Source organism: Tribolium castaneum, chromosome 2, assembly GCF_031307605.1.
Source record: "Tribolium castaneum strain GA2 chromosome 2, icTriCast1.1, whole genome shotgun sequence".
Classification (NCBI taxonomy): domain Eukaryota; kingdom Metazoa; phylum Arthropoda; class Insecta; order Coleoptera; family Tenebrionidae; genus Tribolium; species Tribolium castaneum.
In genome coordinates this window covers 5,133,904-5,147,820 of record NC_087395.1, presented here as the reverse complement: position 1 = coordinate 5,147,820, position 13,917 = coordinate 5,133,904, and positions in this window count along the sequence as shown.

The window sequence follows — 13,917 nt, the reverse complement described above, 5'->3', positions numbered from 1 at the left end:
AACATCACTCGAGGAACATATTGTCCGACTCAAAGAAGTTTTTGAAAGATTACGAAATGCAAACTTTAAAATCCAGTTAGATAAAAGTGAATTTTTACGAAAAGAGGTCGCATATTTAGGTCATATTATAACACCCGAAGGAGTTAAACCGAACCCCGAAAAAATCAAAGCTGTAATAAAGTACCCAATACCAAAAACACAAAAAGAAATCAAATCATTTTTAGGATTACTTGGATATTACCGAAGATTTATTCCAAATTTTGCTCTTTTGACAAAACCCTTAACCAAATGTTTGAAAAAGAATTCCAAAATTGAACATAACGAACAATTCATTAAAAGTTTCGAAACATGCAAACAAATTTTAATAAACCATCCAATTTTGCAATATCCAGATTTTACACAACCTTTCATTTTAACAACAGACGCTTCAAACGTAGCGCTTGGTGCTGTATTATCTCAAGGAAAATTAAGAGAAGATAAACCAATAGCATATGCCTCCAGAACATTGAATGAAACCGAACAAAAATATTCCACAATTGAAAAAGAGCTTTTAGCAATCGTTTGGGCAACAAAATATTTTAGACCCTATCTTTACGGAAGAAAATTTACAATTTATACCGATCACCGCCCACTTCAATGGCTTTTCTCATTAAAAGAACCAAATTCAAAACTAGTCAGATGGAGGTTAAAATTAGAAGAATACGACTACGACATTGTTTATAAAAAAGGCAAATATAACACAAACGCTGACGCATTATCTCGCATTCAAATTTATCCAATCGAAATTGACGCAAAATCAACAGCAGTACAACCCGATGACGAACTTGAACAATTACTCAATGAAATAATTGAATCTGAAAACAGAGAATTAAGAACTCCCGAATCTTTACCAACTCAAAATTTAAATTCCCCAATTAGAGCGCAAACACCAGAAAATTTATTAACAGAACTTGAAACTGTAAGATCAAACTCAAGTCATAATTCACAAATACCAGGTCCTAGCGGTACTCAAAGACACATTTCAACATCTACCTCAACTTCAAATACATCTCGACGTGAAAACTTACCAAAAACCAAAACAATTGACATTTGTGAGGATGCAATCGATCGAAAAGAACGACAAATTTTTATAACAACAGTTTTCCAAAACCCTCAAAAACCGAAAATTACAAAAGAAAACGGTATGACAATAATTAAAGCCCAAATTTCACAAGAAAATAATAATGAAGAGATCAAAAACTTATTAATAGAATTTTGCGAACCCAAAAAACATTATTATTGCTTTTTTGATAATGAAAGAATGTATAAAGATTTTTGCAGAACATTTTCGAAAACATTCAATGATGATGCCCCAATATTAAAACGATGTACAAAAAGAATTACCCTTGTCACAAACAAAGATGAACAGCAAGACCTAATTAAAAATCACCATGAAGGAAAAACCAACCATCGCGGAATAAGAGAAACATATACTAGACTTCAAAGACTATATTATTGGCCGAAATTAACTCTAGACGTATCAAATTTTATCAATAAATGCGAAATTTGTAAAAAGACAAAATACGAAAGACACCCTCCAGAAATTCCATTAAAAGTAACACCAAAAATTGACTCTCCTTTCCAACAACTTAACATTGATTTATTCACAATCGAAGGAAAAACATTTTTGACAATAATTGACGCTTTTACAAAATTAGCTCAAGCCTACCCAATTCGAAGTAAAAACGCAATCGACATAAGCGACACATTAATTGTTTTCTTTTCACATTACGGAATCCCAGAAAAAATAACTTTTGACTCAGGAACAGAATTTCAAAATGATACAGTCCAAAAACTTTTAGAAACACACAAAATCAAAATTCATTTTACAACTCCAAGACATCCTCAATCAAATGGTTTAATCGAAAGATTTCACTCAACAATAACAGAACACTACCGAATTTTAAAACAAAACTTTAATGACCCTCCAGATAAAACAATGATTTATGCAATATTAGGTTACTACAACAACTCAATTCATTCAGTAACTAATTTGACACCTTTAGAACAACTTTTCGGACATACATCAACACGAAACCCTTTCGACTTATATCATAACGTAAGATACTTTCAACAATACCATGTTGACCATAAAAATCGAATGAAACTGATTTACAATGAAATGACGAAATTAATGCAAATGCAAAAAGAAAAAGTAATTAACAAAAGAAACGCACAACCGGAACGAACAACATTTAAAATTGGACAAACAGTTTTCGAAAGAAATCCCCTTGCCGATCGAAACAAATCATAAAACAGATATTTAGGTCCATTCATAATTGAATCAATTAATAACGACAACACTTGTATCTTAAAAAACCAAAATAATCAAAGAAAGAAAGTACACCTTGATAATTTAAGACCCCCTGTTCCAGGATTATCTTCTGGATCCTCATCACCCAATCCTTCCAGTCCCCGAAATTGACAAAAATAACGGAAAATGCCGGACTTTTACCACAAAAGTTGGGTATAGCAAAAAACATAATAGATCATTGGACCTTCATAAGAATATTTGATGTAGATAATCTTATCTCAGAGTATAATAATCTTAGAAACAAAGTATATAATCATCTTTCAAATGTAGAAAATAGATTTAATTCCAGTAACTCAGATCATTTTAAAAAAGACCTATTACATTACAAAACTATTTTAAACGAATTATTTATCCAAATAGATGAAAGAATTTTACAATTATTTCCCAACACAATTTCAGAAAACAAAAAGAGGAATACTTAATATTTTCGGAAGTGCAATAAAAGCAATAACAGGAAATTTAGATAATGAAGACGGCAAACGATATGAAGAAATGATTTCAAAATTACAAGCAAAGCAAAATAAACAAAAATTATTACTTGATGAACAAATTTCCCTAACAACATCTGCAATTGAAAAATTCAACATCACAATTTCTAAATCAATCAATTAATTTTTGCAAAAAGAATTGCTGACATCGAAAAAATAGTAAATAAAACAGTCACCACAGGATTTGACCTTTATCCTCTTGTACACTTGCACAGTATTTTCATTCAAATAATCACATTTTCGCAAGAAATATTAAGAATTCTGGAAAATTTAGAGACAGCAGTCAGTTTCGCCAAACTCAATACTCTGCATGATTCAATAATAAACCCCGAAGATTTGTTGCATGAGTTGAAAATAGTAAAGGAGAATCTTAATGATAAAAATTTAGCTTTTGAACCCAGAAAGGAGAACATCTTGCTCTATGAGCGAATAATTGAAATTAAAGCATATCAAAAAGACAGAAAATTAACGTTTATTTTTGAGGTTCCTTTAACTGAATTCCAAAATTATCATTATTACCAATTATATCCTTTTCCAATCTGCTCAAATCCAAAATCTTGTCAAGTCATAATTCCGTCACACAAATTCCTTTTCCTTAACGAGTATTATTTCACATTGACCAACGAAAAATATAACGAAGTGAAACCCGGAGATTACATTTGCAATTTACCACAAACTACAAAAATATCTCAAGACGCTCCATGTGAAATTCAACTTCTGAAATTTACTCAAAAATATCAAGTTTGCCAAATCCTCCACATCCAAATCAACGACTTACAAATACAAAAAGTGGACAAAAATCAGTGGATTTGAACCGAACAACCAGTAACATCAATTTGTAATCAAGATGAAGAATCCCTGTCAATAAAAGGAAGTTATGTAATCGTCGTTCCTGATGGATGCAAACTCCAAATCAATTCGACAACTCTCCAAACCTATCAAAATCCGGATTTTCCGAAGATTCCCATTTAACTCCCGAAAATTGAAATCTCTGAAATGGATTCAGGAAAAGAAAACTTTCTCCACTTAGAACCTCTCGAACTTGAAAAAATCGACTTAAACAACCTTCAACCCGTGTATCATCAAAAGCAACAAGTCCAAGAAACCCTCCGAAGAGAAGATGATGAACCAATTTCATACAACACAAATATTTGGACAATCTTAATCTATGTTTTGTTGTTAGCTACTGCTCTCTATTTCCTATGGACTAAATGTCTCCACCCTCGATATATGACGAGAAAGCTCAACCAACAAGCCGCCGCAAGCCAGCCCCCGCCGTCTGCAATTCCAATTGAAAATTTGTCTTCTCGTACGATCCCCAAATTTCCAATATAACGGGGGAGGTGTTATGTTATCGCCATCCACGTGCCGTGGATCAGCATGAAACCTTCCATAAGGATCTATTGACGACACGCGCTTTCCAACACCGTGGTCATCAAAAACCTTGCAACTCCTGCAGTAATTATTATTATAAATTCAGATCAGGAAAATACGCATTTTCAGTCTGAACATAATCTTGAGTCGTGGTGCTGCCTGTCGTTAATTTCAAGCCATTCGTAAAATTGTAAAAGTTATAATTTATTAATAACAAGTGAAATAATTGTAAAAGTGAAGTTGTAGCAATAAATATAAAGTGTAAATAAAAATAGTGAAAATAAATAGTTTTTAAAAAATAATTTGTTAACGCTCCCACGTTAACTCATGGAAAAAACAATTAAAAAATTTAGCAAATTACTGGAACAAAATTACAAATTGAAACAATCCTGAAAACATAGTTGCAATATCCAATAAATATGATACTGTTAAAAATTTATCATTATTTAAAAAAAACGCAATATTGGAAAAATATTTTAGAATTTAAATTTAAATTTTAATGGCTTTGAGAAGAGCCAGCCAAATTACTTGTGGTAAGTAACTCAATGAAAACTATTTATGGTGCAAAATTTGATTGTTAAAATTAAAAGTTGAAGTTTTGTCAAAATTTACGACGTTTATGGACTTTGAATCCATCTTTTGCGGGTTTTCAGGTCGAATCCGTTCTTTTAGGTGTTTATGGAACCGCTTAAATTTGCATTATTTTTCTCATAAAAAAGAATAAATAAAGAACATATCTTGGCAATAATTATTTATGAGAAGCAGAATTAATTTTGAACCGTTTATTTTCCAATTTTCAAAATAGGTAATCATAACCACTCATAAGGTTCTACCATTACCATTACACAACTTGAAACACAAAAGGTAGTGTTAACTAGAAAATTTAGTGCAATGCATTTTCAAAATACTACCAATTTATAAAGTTTTACAAGAAACAACAGATTTCAGTTAGTAGGGAAAGAAATAATTGCTTCATAGGCAAAAATAAAGCCATTTTTATTCCTATTCTATTTGCTGAATAACTAAATTGTGTAAATCGCTCGAAAAACTTGAAAATAAAACAACTCCGACTTAAATTTGCGACTGAGTAATTTTCGCAAAATAACTGAGTTAAAATGTAGATTTTCAATCGCAGTTAGCGAATTTTCGTTCGGTTTAACCAAATCTCCTAAAAGAAGTGAGTTTTTAAAGTCTTTTTTCTCACAAAGTTTAGTAATTGGCAGTGATTTTTGGTTAATTTTTAATAAGGGCGGTTTTGGCTCAAAATAAGAATTTATAAATAACTATTGTCGCAATTTAAAGGTTTAGGAAAAGAAAAAATCCTGCCTTGAGTTGAATTCTCCCAAGTCAGCTAAAGTGCGAGACTAAATGAAAATTAATGTGCAATTTAGAACTCCAATCCAGCCAAAACACTTACATCAGGCGCTTCGACTAACAATTTTTTTACGACATAAGCGAGTTATTAAGCCGATTGTTTTTGTATTTATCAAACTACCAGCACGACTCACTTTCATGCAGGGCGATTTTTCGTACAATTTTCAGCACAATTTATTAATATTTTTATTATTCCAATGATTTTTAAGATGATTTTTCATAAACACTTAATCAACAGAATTTTTCAAAATGTCAAAATATTTACTAATATGACGTAATTTGATGGTCGTAGTATTTTTTTTAATATCTTTGGCGAAATAACGACATTTTCGAAAAAAATGACAAACTACCCGGAAAAATTATGATCAAGAATCATGCAAAAGTGGCCACCTACCTTTAGGAATTGTGAAAACTCTAAAAATCGTCAAAAACAACATCATCATTTAAGAACGGAAAATGTTTCAAAAAAACTTTTAACACTAACTTGTTTCGTCTACAATCACCGCACTTTTGCAAATGACTAATGAGCAAGTAGTGGGACTTGGGAGGTGTGAAGGGCGATGGGAGGGAGTGGGAAAGATTGGCGGGAAGGGACAGTCAGACGTTCTCACAGTAACAACTGTAAAAAAAAAATCGCCAGGGTCGAACTGGCTACAGAGGACAGAAGTACAGGCCCGTGTGCAGGACCCAAAAATTGCACCTAATACAGAGCACCAATTTTGCACCAAAATGATCTCGAACAATATAGCAATAATAGAACCATTGAAAAACCAACCAGAAGTTAAAAAATTGTCATGCAAAAATCAATTATAAATTTTAACAAATTATTCGGAAAAATATTACAAATTGAAACAATCCTGAAAAAACTTAATAAGTGAATCGTGACACTAATGTTATTTCACAACAGAAATGATACTTTTCTAAATCACTACCGCTTGTAGGGCCATTTTTGAAACGCAAAATAACAGCTAATTTGAACACGTGCAAAATCCATCACAATGGCCTTTGATGAACCGATTTTTGTACAGAAGCGTAATTATCGCAAATTACAAACATATGCTTATCAAATATCAGGAAAATCTTTGGACCGGCGGCAATTTTAGCAACTCACTACTTTACTAACTTTGAAAGTACTCAACCACTTTAAATAATCCTGTCAGGAGAGCTGGTGCCGAGGTGTCGGGGTCAGGTCATCAATTTTAGTTAAGACAACGTCTGAAAAATAAAATGGGGGTGTGAGTAATCCAGTCCATCAGAGTGAGACGTCCACAATCGCCATTTGTGAACCAATAAATGTAACAGTCGTTAACCCAAAATAATTATGCAAATCTACCATCAATAAAATATATAATTCGAATAGAATCGGTTGAGTTCTGTCCAAGGGGTTCAAAAGGTTAACAGTCGCAGTCCTGGTCAATAGGACTCCAGGAGCATAGGGAAACCAGGCAAAGGGTTACCCCTTTGCTCATAGATACCATCCAGCCCGCTTGTCTCTGGATCAGCAGCAATCGAGAGACCACCTCGCGGTTCTGACGTGCAATAGGCAACGCTGCCTTGTCATCCACCACTTGTCTTAGGTTGTGCAATGAGTACCCCGATAATATCCGTCCAGCGTCTACTTCGAGACCCGCAGGTCATTCAACACCAAGCGTGCAGTGGATATTATGTTCATGGTACTCGCCTATGACCAACATAAAAAGGGGGCGGTTCCGGGCAGTGCAATAATCACCTTTTTGGCCAACCTGCTCAGCCGCTAATCAAACATAGCCCTAAGCGTGCAATGGAGGCCCTCTTCATAGTGCAGGTGGTGAACAAGTCCCTATAAACCTCATGGCCACAGCCGTATCTCAGGGGCGGTTCCGGGCAGTGCAATGAACACCTTTTTGGCTAACCTGCTCAACTGCTAATCACACATAGCCCTGAGCGTGCAATGGAAGCCCTCTTCATAGTGCAGGTGGCGAACAAGTCCCTTAACCTCATAGCCGAAGCCGTCTCACGGACCAACGAGCAAGTGCAATGATCACCTTCCAGCGCTCTCCCCACGACCTATTCTGCAACCTAGACCTGGGGGTGCAATGAACGCGGCTGCCTAGTGATCCCCCGCGTCCACAAATAAACATAAACCAGACCTGGAGGCCTCGCGACGCCGCGACCCTCCAGCGTCCCCTGTTGGGTTAATCTCGGCGTGCAATGGGCATTTTCGAGCGCCGCCCTGCCTCAAGCTTAACCGTGGATTAATTAAGGATAGACAGACTAACAAAGTTTAGCTCGACATGTCGGGGCTCAACTCAATCTTATTCATAGTTCGTCAACTCTCAATTCAATATCATTCTCATCAAATATCACCAACTTTAGTATCAACCAATTAAATAAACTATCAACTGATGAATAGCGCATTGATTCAACTTCAGTTTGATATTGTACTCAATACTCACGCAGGTTTTTGATGAACGTTATCAATAATTATAAATATCAACACCGCAGCAATTAAAATAATGATTGAACGACTCACCCTACCGTTGATATGGTAATTATCATAAATCTCTACACCTTATTGGATTGAAAAACCTCACACACCAACAAACTGGGATTACTCAGTGATAACTCACCTTGATTCACTTAAGCAATTACTCTAACTTGGAACTGACTCTAGCTCACACTACCCCTCTAAAGTGTGGGTGAAAACTAAAAACTCATATGCAAAATTGCATATTCGAAGGCGTCTTTCTCACGGTCGACTTGGGGTGGTCTGCTTGTCACCCTGACTAGCTAATAAATTAGGCTCAAGTGTTTATGTTTCTCGAAATAAAAGTCTCGGGGTCTTTTCGGAACTTTACTGACTAATTACCCTAATTATCTACATGCTAATCTATGACGAAAAGTAAAAAAAAAAACAAACTACCATTAAATTAAAAATATAAAATTAAAAAAAATTATGACCGCTCGGACTTCATCCTACACGCTAATACACTAAACTAACATTGTGTAAATCGTTCGGAAGACTTGAAAATAAAACAACTCCGACTTAAATTGGCGACTATTTCTGAGTAATTTTCGCTAAATAACTGGGTAAAAATGTTGATTTTTAATCGCACTTTGAGCATTTTTATTCAGTTTAACAAAATTTCCTGAAAGAAATGAGTTTTTAAGCTCCTGGTTTCTCAGAAAGTTTTGTAATTTGGAATCAATTAAAAATTGTAACAAATTATTTGGAAAAAAATTACAAATTGAAACAATACTGAAAATACTTGGTAGGTGAATCTTGACACTCATGCTATTTTAATTTCACAATAGAAATGCAAATAATATTTTGCTAAATCACTACAACTTATCAATAACTTTACGGCATTCTTGAAAAATTCGAAATTGCAATCGCACTTTCAAAATTGAATACTTGTCATAATTTCATTGCTGTCCACCAGTAAATTCAACAAAATCGTCTATTTTTCGAGCCTAATTGTTAAGAATTTATTATTATTTAAAAAAATGCGCAATATTAGAAAAATATTCTACAATCAAAATTTTTATTTTCATGAATTTGAAAAGAGCCAGCCAAATTACTTGTGGGAAACACAATGAAATCTATTGATGGTGCAAAATTTAATGAAAATTCATGTACAAGTTTAGGTTTTGTCAAAATTTAGACGTTAATGGATTCTGACTGCACCTTTTCCAGGATTTCAGGTCGAATCCGTCGTTTTCAGAATTTTAAGTACTATTTTAAGTCGAAGGTGTTTATGGACCGATCTTTGTTTAAAGAACCACTGAAACATGCATTATTATTCTTATAAAAAAAAACAAAATAAAGGATATATCTTGACAATAATTATTTCTGAGAAGCAGAATTAATTTCGGACCGTTTTTATTTCTAATTTTACAAAAATGGGTAATCATAACACACCACTCATAAGGTTCTTCCGTTACCATTACACAACTTGAAACATAAAAGGTTGTGTTAAGTAGAAAATTTAATACAATCCACCTACAAAATACTACTAATTTATAAAGTCTTAAAAGAACCAACATTTTCAGTTAATAAACTGATTGCTGTATAGGCAAAAATAAAGCCATATTTATTCCAAATTCCAATTGCGGAATAACAATGTTTAGATCGAAATTGTGTAAACAGTTCAAAAAACTTGAAAATAAAATAACTCCGACTTAAATTGGCAACTATTTATGAATAATTTTCGCGGAATAACTGGGTTAAAATGTTGATTTTCAATCACACTTAGCGAATTTTCATTCGATTTACCAAGTTTTCCTAAAAGAAGTGAGTTTTTAAAGACTTACTTCTCACAAAGTTTTGCAATTTGCAGTGATTTGTGGTTAATTTTTAACAAGCGCGGTTTTGGTTCAAAATAAGTACTTATAAATAATTTTTATCGCAATTTCAGGATTTGGAAAAAAAATTATTTCCTGAATTGAATTCTTCTAAAAGTCAGCGTTTCAAACAACAATTTTTTTACGACGTAAGCAAGTTTTTAAGCCGATTGTTTTAGCATTTATCAAACTATCATCACGCCTCACTCTCATGCAGGGCGTACCAAAATCGCACAATTTATTAATATTTTTATTCCAATGAATTTTACGAATTTTACGATGTCTTTAAAATGTTTTCGCGAAATAACTGGGTAAAAATGTTGATTTTCAATCGCACTTAGTGAATTTTCATTCGGTAACAAAATTTCCTGAAAGAAGTCAGCTTTTAGGGACCTAGTTTCTCAGAAAGTTTTCTAATTTGCTGTACTTTGTGGTTTATTTTTAACAAGGGCCGTTTTGGCTCAAAATAGGAAATTATAAATAATTTTCGACGCAATTTAATGATTTAGGAAAAGAAAAACTCCTGCCCTGAATTGAATTCTCCCAAAAGTCAGCTGAAATCCGATACGAAATAAAAATTCAGAACTTAAATCAGCCAAAACACAGGCGTTTCGAATAACAAGTTTTTTGCGATATAAACAAGTTTTAAAGCCGATTGTTTAAGCTCAGCAAGTCCCACTCTCATGTAGGGCGATTTTTCGTACAATTTTCCAAACAATTTATTAAGATTTTTGTCATTCCATTTACGATGATTTTTCGTTAAAACTTAATTAATGGAATTTTTCAAAATCTCTTTAAAACATTTACTAGCATGACGTAATTTGACGATCGTAGTTTTTTTTTAATATTTCCGTCGAAATAACGACATTTTTGGAAAAAATTACAAAAGTACCCGGAAAATGTATGATCAAGAATCATGCAAAAGTGGCCACCTACCTTTAGGAATTGCTGAAACTCAAGAAAAATCGTCCAAACAACACCATCATTTAAGGGCCGAAAATGTTTTGAAAAACTTTTTAACACTAACTTGTTTCGTCTGCAATCACTACACTTTTGCAAATGACTAATGAGCAAGTAGTGGGACTTGGGAGGTGTGAAGGGCGATGGGAGGGAGTGGGAAAGATTGGCGGGAAGGGACAGTCAGACGTTCTCACAGTAATAAAATCTGTAAAAAAAATTCGCCAGGGCTGGACTGGCTACGGAGGACAGAAGTACAGGGCCGTGTACAGAACCCAAAAATTGCACCTGATACAGTACACGCGCGGTCATAGAACCTTTTTAATGGGTGCATAGTACAAGTATGTCTTTTTTTATTTCATATTCACCCACAACTTGTCTTGAAAAAAATCAGAGTTACAAGAAAAATATTGTTTACATTGATTGCTTTTTTCGTTTCCATATAGGATGTTCCAGCGAGTTAGAAAAATCCATTATTAACCTTTAAATAAATGAAAAATAAATATTTTTTTTTCAAAAAGCATAGATACTGACCTCCTGTATCACCTAAAATTATCTTCTTTCAAAAATAACTGCTTTTAATTTTTTAAATAGAACACTAAATTTAATTACATTTTTGGACGTAGCTTTGATTTTGATTTTGATATAAATTTGTATTGGTCGATTTTAATTAGTTTTTGAAATAATTTTATTTTTGAAGAAAACACAAAAACTAAGAAAAAGTTAAATCAGAATAACTGACCATTTATTGTTTGAAAACAATATAACTATTACATCTTCAAATCCAAATTCATCAGTAAGTGGAATTACAGTTTAACAGACAAATATTGTAAATCAATAATTTTTATGTCAATCAATAGGCACAAAGAACATTACAGAAGAAGCTGGCCAGCGTAATATGCGTGGTTTTCACGCGGGCGCTTTCCCCAAAATTATATATTTTTTTAATAAAATATTTTTCGTAATTATAACATTTACATATAAAATTATAGACGGTAGTTTTTATCTGAGTTGTAAAGAGCATTTTATTCTACGAATCAATTAAAATAAAACTATAAGGCTCTGTTTCTGTTGATATTAGTAAACTTTCATTCATTTCATTCTTTGAACTTTATTGTTACACTTGTGTTTTCGTGATTCCTAATTTCAGTGGTTCAAAAAAATAATTATAAGTTTTCTGTTTGGGCTTTACCGCCCAGATGTTAATGAGAAAATCTTGAGGCGATACTAGGAACAATTGATGATAAAAATTATTGTTGACTTTTGACAAATTTTCCCCGAATTTTCTTTTATGTTCTTCGTCGCCCTTTAAGTACCAATATAAATTCGTCAAACTGGTATTGTTCCTCATTGGATTTTCAAATTTCCATGAGCTTATACTTCTATACAGGGTGTGTCAGCTAACACTTTCGAGCCAGGAATATTAGATATTTGTCAATGGATTATTATGAAATTTAAAATGCAGATATGTAGTTTAGAAGATAAAGGTTAAAATCCAATTAATGCAACAACTCAAGTCTTAAAGACGTAATTTTTACATGCATTTTTAAAATGTTAACCCTTTCAAGACTTATATTAAAAAAATAATCGTCAATGAAAAATGCTATAAAAAAACTCGTTGTTGTACTGGATGCTTTAATTCTTTCAAAAAAAAACTAAAAAACTAAGCAACAACTGAAAAATTCTAGACACTTGAACGTTTAGGAGTTTGGAAATGTTTCGTAAACTGCTGATTGGATTCTCTTCAAAAGCTAGCATTACTGCTCCGGTTTCTATATACCATTTCAGTTCATTGTAGAATTTTGTAACAACGCATTTGCATTTTTTGGAATTTCTAAAAATACAATAAAAAGTTTTATTGTTAAAACAAAACTAGTCTACTAAACTAAGCTTCGGTCACTTTTGTAATATTAAACAAAATCGCATCAACTTGAAAATTTTGTCATTGTAAGTTGCGTCATTTACAGCGAATTTAGGCTTTCAAAAATACACAAAAAATTGTGTCAGTGTCAAATTGTGTGCTAATACTTTGCAGGAGTTTGTATTTTGCAGCACATCTGAAGTCGTATGTAAAACAACAGAGGCAGAAATAAAGAAAAGACGTACGTCTTTCAAGCTATCTTTGTTGGCAAGTTTTCTATCTCTAGTTCTGTGACTGGCTGATTCAAAAAGGAACATTGCTGGCGGCAGGCCAGGAATTTTCACCTTTCAACTATTTTTCTCCAAAACGGTTGAGCTTTGGTTAAAATAAAAAAATAGGGGTCGCCTATTTTGTTGTTGGCTATCCATACCAAAAATTTTCATTTTTTAGTATAACACTCCATTCATGAAAAACACTGAAGCGATTTACGATGTTTATTTTAAATACAAAACAAAACTACTCACAATAACTACGAGTTGGTTACAAGAAATGGCTGGCTCTTGTTTTCTAAACACTAGCTCGTTTGGCTTTAGAATTATTTTTCTCCTGGAGATATTTCTAAGAAAAGTATAAAAAAATAAATAAATGTGAAACACGACTTTGTTGCTTCTTTTACGTATTTTTTACCTTTTTTTCTTCAGTCGTTATGCAGAGCTCAGATTAATAAAATGAGCTTGACATCGAGCAGTGTTCAATTTTTGTGAATTTTATCCATTACAAAAACAAATTAAAAATGTCTTATAAACACAAATCGGGTTGTGCAAAACGAAAAGAAAAGGCAGCATCCGAAGAGAAGAAGAAAAAAATGCCAAAGATCGATCATTTTTTCTTAAAGAAAAGAAAGACGGAATCAGTATCAATAAACTACAGCCATCAACATCAAAGTCGGAAAGTGAGGGTAGCGGTTTTGCTGTCTCAACTTCAATTATTGAATATAACCTCAGTAAGTTTATTTTCCGATTTATTTACTAAAACTGGAGCTAATAATTTTAAATTTTAAAATAGCTTTAAAAGTCGATGACTTGGACACTGAATCAAGCGCAAATTCTTCAAATTTGAATTTTTGTAAGTTATCATTAAATGGGTATTTGAATTTTGATTCGACTTTTACTAGGTCCTCAAGAAGA